A 15,222-nucleotide genomic window follows, 5' to 3' on the forward strand; every position below is an offset into this window, starting at 1 on the left:
CAAATAACTTGCATGGATATAAAAAGATATAACTGATCATAGACTCGAGGTTCATCAGATCCCAACAAACACACCGCAAAAGAGTTACATCATATGGATCTCCAAGAGACCATTGTATTGAGAATCAAAAGAGAGAGAGGAAGACATCTAACTACTAACTACGGACCCGTAGGTCTACAAAGAACTACTCATGCATCATCGGAGAGGCACCAATGGAGGTGGTGAACCCCATGCGAGATGGTGTCTAGATTGGATCTGGTGTTTCTGGACTCTGCGGCAGCTGGATGAATATTTCGTCGGCTCCCCTAGGGTTTCTGGAATATTGGGGTATTTATAGAGCAAATAGGCGGTCTGGGGGGCACCCGAGGTGGGCACAACCCACCAGGGCGCGCCTGGGCCTCCTGGCGCGCCCTGGTGGGTTGTCCCCTCCTCGGGACTCCCCCCAGGCACAGCTAGGGCCCATTACGTTCCTTCTGGTCCATAAAAAATATCTGTAAAGTTTCATTGCATTTGGACTCCGTCTGATATTGATTTCCTGTGATGTAAAAAACATGCAGAAAACAGCAACTGGCACTTGGCACTATGTCAATAGGTTAGTACCAAAAAATGATATAAAATGACTATAAAATGATTATAAAACATCCAAGATTGATAATATAACAGCATGGAACAATCAAAAATTATAGATACGTTGGAGACGTATTAGCATCCCCAAGCTTAACTCCGACTCGTCCTCGAGTAGGTAAGTGATAAAAACAGAATTTTTGATGTGGAATGATGCCTAACATGTCATATCATATTATTTTCTTTATAGCATGGACAATTCGACTTTTATGTGATTCAAAGCAATAGTCTAGTTTTGACATAATAATTTAGATACTCAAGCATATCAACAAGCAACCATGTCTTTCAAAATATCAATGCTAAAATAAGTTATCCCTAGCCCATCATGCTCAACCATTGATCCATTCATGAAACACACCCGAATATTAGCTACACCCAATACTTAAGTACGATCATATTGCCTCCTAGTTGGTGATTTTATAAGAGAAGATGGAGACTCAAATTCGAAATAAAAATTGCATAAAGTAAAAGAAAGGCCCTTCACAGAGGGAAGTAGGGATTTGTAGAGGTGTCGGAGCTCATAGCGAAAAAATAGAGATAAAAACTGTCACATCCTAGCTAGTTCATGCATTAGAGTGTTGCATCATGTCTACTTTTCACAGAAACTTGAAATGGAGATGCCAGAAACCCCCAACACCCCCTGAACACAACTAGGGTTTACTAAAATCCTTTTCAATGAACCTGAAATGCCCTCCATAAATGTTCACCATCTTTGGTCCTGGCTAAAACCTCTGCCAAAAATGGTTTCATATTTTTGGAGGCCATTCTAGATTTTTGCACCAAGCCATAAGTATTTGCATTTGGGCAATTTAAATCCTATAAATATTTTAAAATGCCCAAATAATCTTGAAGGTATTTTAGGCTGTTGAGAATATTTTCAAATGTGCCTCTGAATATTTTCAGGTTTTTCCTAAATGGAATAGTATTTCTACTATTTCAAAACACAGAACAGAAACAAATAAAAAGGAAAACAGAAAGCAGAGAGAGAAACTTACCTGGCAGCCCACCTGGCGGCCCAGCACTGTGCTGGCCCATGGCCAGTCGGCTGCTTGCTCCTGCCAGAGCAGGCAGAGACGTGACGCCGGCGTGCGCGAGCTCGCCACGGCGCCACCTGCTTGCCGCCTCGCCCGTAGACGAGCTGGACGACCTCCACGTCGCGCCCCCGAGCCCCTGGACACCTCCATTCGCCCCCATCGTCTCTCCCTCGCCTCTCTCCACCATGGCCGACGTAGCCACTGCCACCTCGCCGACGTAGCCGTAGCCACCGCCGTCTCCGCGTCACCTGACCGTGTCTAGCAGCTCCGCCGTCGCCTTCTCCTTCGAGCAAGTCGGGCCCCGAGCGCTCGCTTGCCCCGAAGCCACTGCTCCGACCTCGCCTTCACCGCCCACCGCCGGAGATCCCCTTCGCCGTCACCACCGCAGCAGTTCGTCCCCGACAGCGCCGCCTAGCTCATCGCCTTTGCCGTGAGCTTCTGCCCCTTCCCCATCCTCTCATTCTTGTTGCCGCCTTTTGCTTCGACCGTAACCAGCAGCACCGCACACGCCGCCGCACGAGCTCGTCGCCAACGAGGCTCCGGTGACCAAATGGTCCAGTGCATATGTCTATCATCTTCGTGAGCACTTGCAGCACCCGTAGAGACAAACCATTGATCCTCCCATGCACCGTGTCGTCGTTTTCGTTGGCACCTGAACTCCGGCGGCCGCAAAAGAGCTCGCCGCCATCGACCCCGGCCACCCCAGGCCCAACCACGGCCACCAACGGACGCGTCGTTGCGTCAGCTAACCGTAGAGCCCAACGGCGCCTCGAACGGTGCCCCGTAGAGCAAAACCCGAGGCACAGGAGCGCCGCTGACCTCGCCGGCGGCTAACCGCCGGCGTGTTAGGCCTGTTGACGAGGGGTTTGACTCCCCAGAGTCATTGACATGTGGGGCCAGCCCCTGTTAATTTCCTAGTTTAGGTTAACTAAAATAGGATTAGCCCCGTGACACTGACAGACGGGTCCCACCGTTCAGGTTTGACCTGGACCGCCCAGTTGACTTGCTGACGTCATCATGACACACTGCTGACGCAATAAGTAATTTGATTACTGGAATTATTTCTATACAAGAAATTCCAGAAAATATCACAAACTTCAAAAAATCATAGAAAATAATCTATAGCTCAGAATGAAAAGATTTATATATGAAAAATGATCAGAAAAATCCATTCTATCCATCTGTACTGGTTTCATGCATGTTTAAGCAAATTAACCTGCTGTTTAATGCAGAACAAGATAAAGCACTAATGAAGGCCACTTATGAACTTGGAATTTGAATCTTTGATTCAAAATAGTCCAAACCCATCTGGTCTTAGTTGCATTAGCCCAATACATCCATTTTGCCATGTCTCATGCATGCATCATATTGTTGCACTTTGCTTGGTGTTGATTGTGCTTCGATGTGTTCTTCGTGGTAGGTTCTGCCTCCGAGGATATTCACGAGTATCCAACTGAAGGGCAGTATCCCACCACCACTCCGTCAGGCAAGCAACCCGTTGATCATTTTGATACAAACCCATCTTCTTGCTTCTACTCTCATTTACTGCATTAAGACAACGCGATTCAAACTGCTGTGTGTTGCGGTAGTTGAACCCACTTTCCTTTGCATGACCTGTCATTGCCACAGTAACTAGATGAAACCCACTAGCATGTGTAGGAGTTGATTGAGCCATGTTGTGTTCCTACAATGCTATGCTTGCTACGCTTAGAGTCGTGTCAGGTCTGGCTCATCAGGGTGATGAACTAGAGTGAAAGCGTGTGTCGGTAATGAGAGTGAGGTGTTGAACACGTTTTGGTAAAGGTATCGATGAGAGGCCATGTAGGAGTACATGGTGGGTTGTTTCATTGAGACCGTCCCTAAGAACTGAGATCTGTATGCGTGATTTAAGATTCAGCTACTACCACGCATCGGGCCCGAAACCAATGGACCCCCTCGGCTTCTTAATCACCCTTGTCCTCTGTCCAGGAGTTGCACGTAGTTTCTGGTGTTTGTAGTAAGCTGGAGGCCGTGGACAGCGCTGACCAAGGGGTGGGCTGTGATGCGGTAGGCTCGTGGCACGGTGTACCGAGTCGCCCGTTTGGTGTCCGGGAACCCTGCACACATCGTTTGGGGCCGTATGTGGAAACCTCGGCCGGACTCCCTGCGAATGGAACCTGAATAGGCGATAAACCTGGACTAGAGACTTGAGTGTTTAGGTAGGCTGTGGCCGACACCCACGTTGGGCTTCCGCTTGAAGGTTGCCGAGTACATGTCGTGTAGCGACGGTAAGTGGTGAGAGCGTGTGTGACGAAGTACACCCCTGCAGGGTATAAAACTATTCGAATAGCCGCGTCCGCGGTAAAGGACTACTTGGTCGCTTATGCAGTTCATAGACAAGTAAATGGATACTACTAAAAGCCTCAAGATAAGTGTGAGTACCGCGGATGGCTCTCTCGTGGGATGACGAGGGAGGATCCACGGTGGAGTATTGAGATGGTGATTAGTGGACTCGTGTGCGAAAACTATTTTACAAGTGGTGTCTCGTAGGATAGCTTAGCCAAGAGTCAAGCTGGCTTGCTGCAATAACTCCACTACCTTCTTGAGAATGAACATGTATAGTAGGATCTGTTGTAAGACTTGCTGAGTACCTTTGTACTCATGTTGCTTCAATTACTGTTTTCAGACGACAACACCGCCCCTTCCGATGGGTTCTATGTAGAACTCGACGACGACGAGTGACTTGCCACCCAGGTGGTGATCTAAGCTTGTGAAGGGCCTACGTAGATAGACAGGCTTCGTCAAGCCTTCTTTCTTTCTAGTGTCTGTACCCAGACAAGTTGCTTCCGCATGTGCTTGTATGATTGTATGACTTGAGTGTCGGGTCATGTGACCCCTATCTGTATGAACATGTTATGTAAGGCTCTCCGGAGCCCTTTAAATAAAGTACTTTGAGTTGTAGAGTTTTGTTGTGATGCCATGTTGTATTTACACATATCGAGCATATTGTGTGTATGATTGAAATGCTTGGTATGTGTGGGATCCGACAATCTAGTTGTTTATCCTTGGCAGCCTCTCTTATGGGGAAATGTAGTCTAGTGCCTCCTTGAGCCATAGTAGTCCGCTACAGCCCGGTTCACCGGAGTCCTGCTAGCCCAGCACTACTGCTCTGGACACTTGACTGGCCGGCATGTGTTTCACATCGTTCCTGTGTCTGTCCCTTCGGGGAAATGTCACGCGGTGACATCCGGAGTCCTGCCTAGCCTGCTACAGCCCGGGTTCCCGGAGTCCTGTTAGCCCAGTGCTACAGCCCGGATTCACACGCTGCTGACCGACACGTTCGATGTTGATTCATGTATGCCTGTCCCCATACGTTAGTGCCGCTTTGGGTTCACGACTAGCCATGTCGGCCCGGGTTCTCTGTCATATGGATGCTAGCGACATTGTCATATACGTGAGCCAAAAGGCGCAAACGGTCCCGGGCCATGGTAAGGCGACACCCGTGGGAGTACCGTGCGTGAGGCCGCAAAGTGATATGAGGTGTTACAGGCTAGATCGGTGTGACTTAGAATCGGGGTCCTGACAGCGTTGGCATCAGAGCCGGACTGCCTGTAGGTGCGTTAAGCCAAACTGGTCGATGTCGAGTCTAGAAATGCTTTAGTTATATGTAGGGGGATTGATTGTGGGAGGGAACGTAAGGCGCTTTTACTCCTTTACCTTATGCCCTCTGATCTGAGTCATTCTCTTCTCATTCTACGTGGGTTAAGGACTAGGCTCTCTTCTCTCTATCAGGTTCACGTGTTACTAATCCGTAGTAACTTATAGGATTGTTGGTTCCATGCTTCAGTTCAGTTTCTACTACCTTTAGTATGTTGTCGGTTGAACCAGAACCTTGATATGATGTTGTTGAGTGGTATTGCAAACTGTTGCGAATGTCTCAAATCTTTTTCCGAGCATTTACAGCCGTTATGCTGTCCGAATTCTCCTAGAAATTCTAATGCCTTTGCATTATTTCGTGCTTTCAGATGGCCACCCGTTCCCAGAATCAAGTGGTTCGTCTGACCCGGTGCCTCGATGTACCTGGTCACACGGCCATGCTGGTCCGAGTGATGGTTGAGACAGGCTATCGATGGTATCCCGAGTATACCGTCGAGGAGCAGTTTCGAGACTTTAATCAAAGCCAATATTTTGCACAGTCAGGATTTACCCTTCCTATCCTGGATCCACTGAACCCCTCCATTGCTCTTATGGACTTGGGGTTACCATCGAGATGTCCGTGCAGGACGCAGCTTACTCAATGATGACTATCATACGAGCCAGAACTGCCTTGCTTCAGAACACTGACTTCCGCTATATGCCAGCATCACTCCCTGGGGCACAAGGGTACTATCAGGCTACTTACTGTGATCCTACCCATGAGGATTCACTACTCCGCACCACCACCGAGATGCTTGAGGACAAGGACCGTGAGAATCGTGCCTTGCGAATGGAGCTCTTTAATGCTCGTTCTGATCACTGGGCCACTCTGACACGGTTTGCACCTGCCGTGCAGGCTGGGTATATGGACATGAGGGACTTGTACCCCGTGCGGTCTGGTCTGCCAGATTGTATGGAATGGCGTGATGTAGGAGGCATCACCCCTCCTCGTGGACCCCGTCTGCCACCGTTTGTTGGACCAAGGCCACACCCGAGTCCTTATGGACCGCAAGCTCCACAGGACCGACTGTTTCCAGATGATCATGTTCAGCTCCCAGGACATGGTGGTGATTTCTATGAAGATTACTACGGAGACGTCTGAGTTGGTGGTAGTTCCACTAGTATTGTAACAGTTGTATTCTCCACAGTCCTGCGTGTCTTGTGGGATACGACTTGGTGTGTATCACGTTCCGGAGGTGTAGAAAAATAATGTATAGGAGCTTGGAATGCCTCTGATGAGATGTATCGTCTTTCATCGTAGCTGTACTCCAGCCTGGACTTGTACTAAACTATGTATGGTGTGTATGACCGTTGGTATATGTATGTCAGTTGCTATATTACCATGTCATACTGATGATCATCTCTGCATTCCGTGTTATCCATTACATTCCGCATTTCCCTGCCAAGATTTAGCCATCCTTGTCTAAACCGTTGTCTTGTTTCTCCTAGGATGGTTAACACCCGCAACAACCCTGCTGTCCAGGCGCAGGGTGAAGCCAATGCAGTTAGGGGGGAGAATCTGCCTCAACCGCCTTCTCTGGCCGAAGTCATGCTGGAGGCAGAAAGAAACAAGCGTGAGACTAACCGCTTGCTAGAGCGAATTGAGCAGAATACTGCACGTCATCAGAGGAACGACTTGGTGTCCATCAATGACTTTATCAAGTTGTACCCACCGAAGTTTAACCATTCCGTCGAGCCCCTCGATGCGGATGATTGGCTTCGCAGCATCACCCATAAGCTACGTTCTGCCAACGTAGCCGAAGCTGATAAGGTTACCTACGCTGCCTATCACCTCGAAGGCCCTGCTAGCCTTTGGTGGGAAAACTTTGAGGCTATGCGCCCAGCCGGCCAAATCACTACTTGGGCTGAATTCAGTGAGGCTTTCCGTGAGCATCACATTCCGGAGGGTCTCATAGATCGTAAGCGGGAAGAATTCTGCAACTTCACCCAAGGCAGACTGACTGTGGATGCATACAGCCGTGAGTTTGGAAATTTAGCACGCTATGCTCCTGAAGAGGTATCCACCGACGCCAAGAAGCAGGCAAGGTTCCGCAAGGGACTTAGCCCCGAGCTTCGCCGTGATCTTCGTCTGCACGAGTGCACCTCCTTCCAGAAGTTGGTCAATAAGGCCATCAGTGCTGAGACAGGTCAGACTGACTATGACGCTACACGCAAGCACTCTCGCGATTTTGGTTCCTCATCCGGCTCCGGATCTCAGAAGCGCCGGGTCTGGATTCCAAACACTGCTCTGCCACCTAGGTTCACTCCGAGGCCATCCTTTGAGGCGCCTCGCCCCAACCAGCAGTATGCACCGCCCAAGGTCTATGGTGGCCCCGCTGCTAATGCTGCTCCACGCCCCAATGTTGTGACATGCTTCAAGTGTGGAGAAACGGGTCACTATTTGCGCGAGTGCCCCCGAAACAACCCCAATCAACCTGGACAGTCCGTTGGCCGTGGTAAGCCAGCAGGAAAGACTTACTACGCCAAGCCAGCCACCACTGCACGTGGCCATGTCAACTATGTTTCAGCTGAAGAAACTCATGAGGATCCCAACGTCGTCCTTGGTACGCTCCTTGTTAATTGCCATCCGGCAACTGTTCTTTTCGATACTGGAGCATCTCATTCATTTATCTCTGAGAGCTATGCTCGATTGCACAACACCACATTTTGTGACATGCCCACCTCCATGGTAATTCAAACCCCTGGTTCTAAGTGGCAAACCTCTAGGATAAGCCATGGAAATGAAATTCTTGTCGACAGATTGGTCTTCCTTGCATCACTAATAGCTCTCAAGTCCTCGGACATAAACATCATCTTGGGTATGGACTGGATGTCAGCCCATTATGCTAAGATTGATTGCTCTACTAGAACTGTTCAACTCACCCATCCGTCGGGCAAGACAGTCAATGTTTTGACCCGAGTGTCTAAGCGTCAGCTTTACTCATTAAATGCCAACCCTCTTCCAGACCTTGAAGATGTTCCGGTAGTCCGTGACTTCCCGGATGTCTTCCAGAAGAACTGCCAGGTATTCCACCTGACAGGGATGTCGAGTTCGTGATAGACCTTGTTCCAGGAACCGTCCCAATCTCTAGAAGACCCTATAAGATGGCACCCCTAGAGCTAGCCGAGCTTAAGAAACAACTCGATGAGTCCTTGAAAAAGGGTTTCATCCGTCCTAGTTCTTCTCCGTGGGCTTGCCCCGTCCTCTTCGTCAAGAAGAAGGATGGTACGGATCGGATGGTTGTAGATTACCGACCTGTCAACCTAGTCACTATCAAGAACAAGTATCCGCTCCCCAGGATCAACGACCTGTATGATCAGCTCGCTGGATCCTCAGTCTTCTCTAAAATGGATTTGAGGTTGGGCTACCATCAAATCAAAATCAAGAACGGGGACATTCCTAAAACGGCCTTTGTTACTCGTTATGGCCAATACGAGTACACCGTCATGTCTTTCGGTTTAACCAATGCTCCAGCCACCTTCTCTCGGTTAATGAACTCGATCTTCATGGAGTATTTGGATAAATTCGTCGTAGTATACCTCGATGATATACTCATCTACTCCAAGAATGAGGAAGAACATGCCGAGCATCTAAGACTAGTATTGACGAAACTTCGAGAGCATCGCCTTTATGCTAAATTCTCTAAGTGTGAATTCTGGTTGCCAGAAGTGACCTATCTAGGCCATGTAATCTCTGGTAAGGGTATTGCTGTCAATCCCGAGCGAGTTCAAGCCGTCCTTGACTGGACTCCACCTGAATCGGTCAAGCAAGTTCGGAGTTTCCTTGGCTTAGCGAGCTACTGTCGCCGCTTCGTCGAGAATTTCTCCAAGGTTGCTAAACCTCTAACTGAACTCCTCAAGAAAGATAAAAAGTTCGAGTGGACCCCACAGTGCGAGTTCAGCTTTCAGGAACTGAAAAGACGCCTGACATCTGCTCCCGTACTCATACCACCAGATTTTTCTAAGGACTTTGTTATCTATTGCGACGCCTCGCGACAAGGACTAGGTTGCATACTCATGCAAGATCGTCATGTGATTGCCTACGCTTCCCGACAGTTGCGTCCACATGAGGATAATTATCCCACACATGATCTAGAGCTTGCAGCCGTAGTCCATGCACTCAAAACATGGCGACATTACCTTCTCGGTAATCGTTGCGAGATTTTCACCGATCACCAAAGTCTGAAATACATCTTCACCCAACCGGATTTGAATCTCAGGCAAAGACGTTGGGTCGAGCTGATCACAGATTACGACTTAGGAATAACTTACACCCCGGGCAAAGCCAACGTCATGGCTGATGCGCTAAGTCGTAAATCTTATTGTAACAACTTGATGTTACAACAAAGTCAACCACTTCTCCACGAGGAATTTCGTAAGCTTAACCTTCACATTATTCCTCGAGGGTTCCTATCCACCCTGGTGGCGAAACCTACCCTTACGGATCAGATCATCAAAGCTCAGAAGGTAGATCCGGGAATCTCCCGTATTAAGAGAAACATCAAGAAAGGAGTTGCGGATTGTTTCTCCGTTGATGACCAAGGTGTTGTGTTCTTTGGAGACCGTCTAGTGATTCCCAAGGTACGCAACCTGAGGCGTTTGATCCTTAAGGAAGCTCATGAATCTCCTCTCACCATTCATCCCGGTAGTACTAAAATGTATCAAGACCTACGCCAGAGGTTTTGGTGGACTAGGATGAAGAGAGAAATTGCTCAATACATTGCTAATTGCGACGTCTGTCGTCGTGTTAAAGCAGAGCATCAACGGCCTGCTGGCACCCTTCAACCTTTGGCTATTCCTGAATGGAAATGGGATAAAGTCGGTATGGATTTCATTACCGGGTTTCCCAGGACCAAGAGAGGGAATAATGCTATCTTCGTTGTTGTCGATCGTCTTTCCAAAGTAGCCCACTTCCTACCTGTTCGTGAGAGTATAACCGCGAGCCAGCTAGCTGACTTGTACATCTCCCGAATAGTGTCTCTTCATGGTGTTCCATTGGAAATTAACTCAGACCGTGGAAGTCTCTTCACCTCTCGATTTTGGGAAAGTTTCCAAAATGCTATGGGAACTCGTCTCTCCTTTAGCACCGCCTTCCACCCTCAATCAAGTGGTCAGGTAGAACGAGTTAATCAAATTCTGGAGGATATGCTCCGAGCTTCTGTCATCTCTTTCGGCATGGATTGGGAGAAATGCCTTCCATTCGCCGAGTTCGCTTATAACAATAGTTATCAAGCTAGCTTGGGCAAAGCTCCTTTCGAGGTTCTCTATGGACGAAAATGTCGAACGCCTCTTAACTGGTCAGAAACCGGGGAAAGACAACTCTTTGGCCCGGATATGATTCAGGAAGCAGAAGAGCAGGTTCGCATTATTCGTGAGAAATTGAAATCAGCCCAATCTCGCCAAAAGAGCCATTATGACCGCAAACATAAGGCTATGACTTTTGAGGTTGACGAGAAGGCTTACCTTCGGGTTACTCCTTTAAAGGGAACCCATCGATTCGGTATCAAAGGCAAATTGGCTCCTCGTTACATTGGACCCTTTCGCATTCTTGCCAAGCGAGGAGAAGTTGCCTACCAATTGGAACTACCTCCGCATCTTTCCAAGGTTCATGACGTCTTCCACGTTTCTCAACTCAGGCGTTGCTTCTCGGATCCTATCCGTGGAGTGGACCACGAAACGCTTGATCTCCAAGATAATCTCACATATCGGGAATATCCCGTTCGAATCCTTGATCAAGCCGAGCGTACCACTCGACGCCAAAACATCAAGTTTCTCAAGGTTCAATGGTCACACCATTCCGAGAAAGAAGCTACTTGGGAAAGGGAGGATCGTCTTCGACTTGAGTACCCCACCTTCTTCCCAACGGATCCTAAATCTCGGGACGAGATTCTTTTGAGTGGGGGTGAGTTGTCACATCCTAGCTAGTTCATGCATTAGAGTGTTGCATCATGTCTACTTTTCACAGAAACTTGAAATGGGGATGACAGAAACCCCCAGCACCCCCCTGAACACAACTAGGGTTTACTAAAATCCTTTTCAATGAACCTGAAATGCCCTCCATAAATGTTCACCATCTTTGGTCCTGGCTAAAACCCTCTGCCAAAAATGGTTTCATATTTTTGGAGGCTATTCTGGATTTTTGCACCAAGCCATAAGTATTTGCATTTGGGCAATTTAAATCCTATAAATATTTTAAAATGCCCAAATAATCTTGAAGGTATTTTTAGGCTGTTGAGAATATTTTCAAATGTGCCTCTGAATATTTTCAGGTTTTTCCTAAATGGAATAGTATTTCTACTATTTCAAAACACAGAACAGAAACAAATAAAAAGAAAAACAGAAAGCAGAGAGAGAAACTTACCTGGCAGCCCACCTGGCGGCCCAGCACTGTGCTGGCCCATGGCCAGTCAGCTGCTTGCTCCCGCCAGAGCAGGCAGAGAGGTGACGCCGGCGTGCGCGAGCTCGCCACGGCGCCACCTGCTTGCCGCCTCGCCCGTGGACGAGCTGGACGACCTCCACGTCGCGCCCCCGAGCCCCTGGACACCTCCATTCGCCCCCATCGCCTCTCCCTCGCCTCTCTCCACCATGGCCGACGTAGCCGCTGCCACCTCGTCGGCGTAGCCGCTGCCACCTCGTCGACGTAGCCGTAGCCACCGCCGTCTCCGCGTCACCTGACCGTGTCTAGCAGCTCCGCCGTCGCCTTCTCCTTCGAGCAAGTCGGGCCCCGAGCGCTCGCTTGCCCCGAAGCCACTGCTCCGACCTCGCCTTCACCGCCCACCGCCGGAGATCCCCTTCGCCGTCACCACCGCAGCAGTTCGTCCCCGACAGCGCCGCCTAGCTCATCGCCTTTGCCGTGAGCTTCTGCCCCTTCCCCATCCTCTCATTCTTGCCGCCGCCTTTTGCTTCCACCGTAACCAGCAGCACCACACACGCCGCAGCACGAGCTCATCGCCGACGAGGCTCCGGTGACCAAATGGTCCAGTGCATATGTCTATCATCTTCGTGAGCACTTGCAGCACCCGTAGAGACTAACCATTGATCCTCCCGTGCACCGTGTCGTCGTTTTCGTCGGCACCCGAACTCCGGCGGCCGCAAAAGAGCTCGCCGCCGTCGACTCCGGCCACCCCAGGCCCAACCACGGCCACCAACGGACGCGCCGTTGCGTCAGCTACCCGTAGAGCCCAACGGCGCCTCGAACGGTGCCCCGTAGAGCAAACCCGAGGCACAGGAGCGCCGCTGACCTCGCCGGCGGCTAACCGCCGGCGTGTTAGGCCTGTTGACGAGGGGTTTGACTCCCCTGGGTCATTGACATGTGGGGCCAGCCCCTGTTAATTTCCTAGTTTAGGTTAACTAAAATAGGATTAGCCCTGTGACACTGACAGACGGGTCCCACCGTTCAGGTTTGACCTGGACCGCCCAGTTGACTTGCTGACGTCATCATGACACACTGCTGACGCAATAAGTAATTTAATTACTGGAATTATTTCTATACAGGAAATTCCAGAAAATATCACAAACTTCAAAAAATCATAGAAAATAATCTATAGCTCAGAATGAAAAGATTTATATATGAAAAATGATCAGAAAAATCCATTCTATCCATCTGTACTGGTTTCATGCATGTTTAAGCAAATTAACCTGCTGTTTAATGCAGAACAAGATAAAGCACTAATGAAGGCCACTTATGAACTTGGAATTTGAATCTTTGATTCAAAATAGTCCAAACCCATCTGGTCTTAGTTGCATTAGCCCAATACATCCATTTTGCCATGTCTCATGCATGCATCATATTGTTGCACTTTGCTTGGTGTTGATTGTGCTTCGATGTGTTCTTCGTGGTAGGTTCTGCCTCCGAGGATATTCACGAGTATCCAACTGAAGGGCAGTATCCCACCACCACTCCGTCAGGCAAGCAACCCATTGATCATTTCGATACAAACCCATCTTCTCGCTTCTGCTCTCATTTACTGCATTAAGACAACGCGATTCAAACTGCTGTGTGTTGCGGTAGTTGAACCCACTTTCCTTTGCATGACCTGTCATTGCCACAGTAACTAGATGAAACCCACTAGCATGTGTAGGAGTTGATTGAGCCATGTTGTGTTCCTACAATGCTATGCTTGCTACGCTTAGAGTCGTGTCAGGTCTGGCTCATCAGGGTGATGAACTAGAGTGAAAGCGTGTGTCGGTAATGAGAGTGAGGTGTTGAATACGTTTTGGTAAAGGTATCGATGAGAGGCCATGTAGGAGTACATGGTGGGTTGTTTCATTGAGACCGTCCCTAAGAACTGAGATCTGTATGCGTGATTTAAGATTCAGCTACTACCACGCATTGGGCCCGAAACCAATGGACCCCCTCGGCTTCTTAATCACCCTTGTCCTCTGTCCAGGAGTTGCACGTAGTTTCTGGTGTTTGTAGTAAGCTGGAGGCCATGGACAGCGCTGACCGAGGGGTGGGCTGTGATGCGGTAGGCTCGTGGCCCGGTGTACCGAGTCGCCCGTTTGGTGTCTCGGGAACCCTGCACACATCGTTCGGGGCCGTATGTGGAAACCTCGGCCGGACTCCCTGCGGATGGAACCTGAATAGGCGATAAACCTGGACTAGAGACTCGAGTGTTTAGGTAGGCTGTGGCCGACACCCACGTTGGGCTTCCGCTTGAAGGTTGCCGAGTACACGTCGTGTAACGACGGTAAGTGGTGAGAGCGTGTGTGACGAAGTACACCCCTGCAGGGTATAAAACTATTCGAATAGCCGCGTCCGCGGTAAAGGACTACTTGGTCGCTTATGCAGTTCATAGACAAGTAAATGGATACTACTAAAAGCCTCAAGATAAGTGTGAGTACCGCGGATGGCTCTCTCGTGGGATGACGAGGGAGGATCCACGGTGGAGTATTGAGATGGTGATTAGTGGACTCGTGTGCGAAAACTATTTTACAAGTGGTGTCTCGTAGGATAGCTTAGCCAAGAGTCAAAGCTGGCTTGCTGCAATAACTCCACTACCTTCTTGAGAATGAACATGTATAGTAGGATCTGTTGTAAGACTTGCTGAGTACCTTTGTACTCATGTTGCTTCAATTACTGTTTTCAGACGACAACACCGCCCCTTCCGATGGGTTCTATGTAGAACTCGACGACGACGAGTGACTTGCCACCCAGGTGGTGATCTAAGCTTGTGAAGGGCCTACGTAGATAGACAGGCTTCGTCAAGCCTTCTTTCTTTCTAGTGTCTGTACCCAGACAAGTTGCTTCCGCATGTGCTTGTATGATTGTATGACTTGAGTGTCGGGTCATGTGACCCCTATCTGTATGAACATGTTATGTAAGGCTCTCCGGAGCCCTTTAAATAAAGTACTTGAGTTGTAGAGTTTTGTTGTGATGCCATGTTGTATTTACACATATCGAGCATATTGTGTGTATGATTGAAATGCTTGGTATGTGTGGGATCCGACAATCTAGTTGTTTATCCTTGGCAGCCTCTCTTATGGGGAAATGTAGTCTAGTGCCTCCTTGAGCCATAGTAGTCCGCTACAGCCCGGTTCACCGGAGTCCTGCTAGCCCAGCACTACTGCTCTGGACACTTGACTGGCCGGCATGTGTTTCACATCGTTCCTGTGTCTGTCCCTTCGGGGAAATGTCACGCGGTGACATCCGGAGTCCTGCCTAGCCTGCTACAGCCCGGGTTCCCGGAGTCCTGTTAGCCCAGTGCTACAGCCCGGATTCACACGCTGCTGACCGACACGTTCGATGTTGATTCATGTATGCCTGCCCCCATACGTTAGTGCCGCTTTGGGTTCACGACTAGCCATGTCGGCCCGAGTTCTCTGTCATATGGATGCTAGCGACATTGTCATATACGTGAGCCAAAAGGCGCAAATGGTCCCGGGCCAT

This window comes from Triticum aestivum, chromosome 1D, assembly GCF_018294505.1.
Source record: "Triticum aestivum cultivar Chinese Spring chromosome 1D, IWGSC CS RefSeq v2.1, whole genome shotgun sequence".
Lineage (NCBI taxonomy): Eukaryota > Viridiplantae > Streptophyta > Magnoliopsida > Poales > Poaceae > Triticum > Triticum aestivum.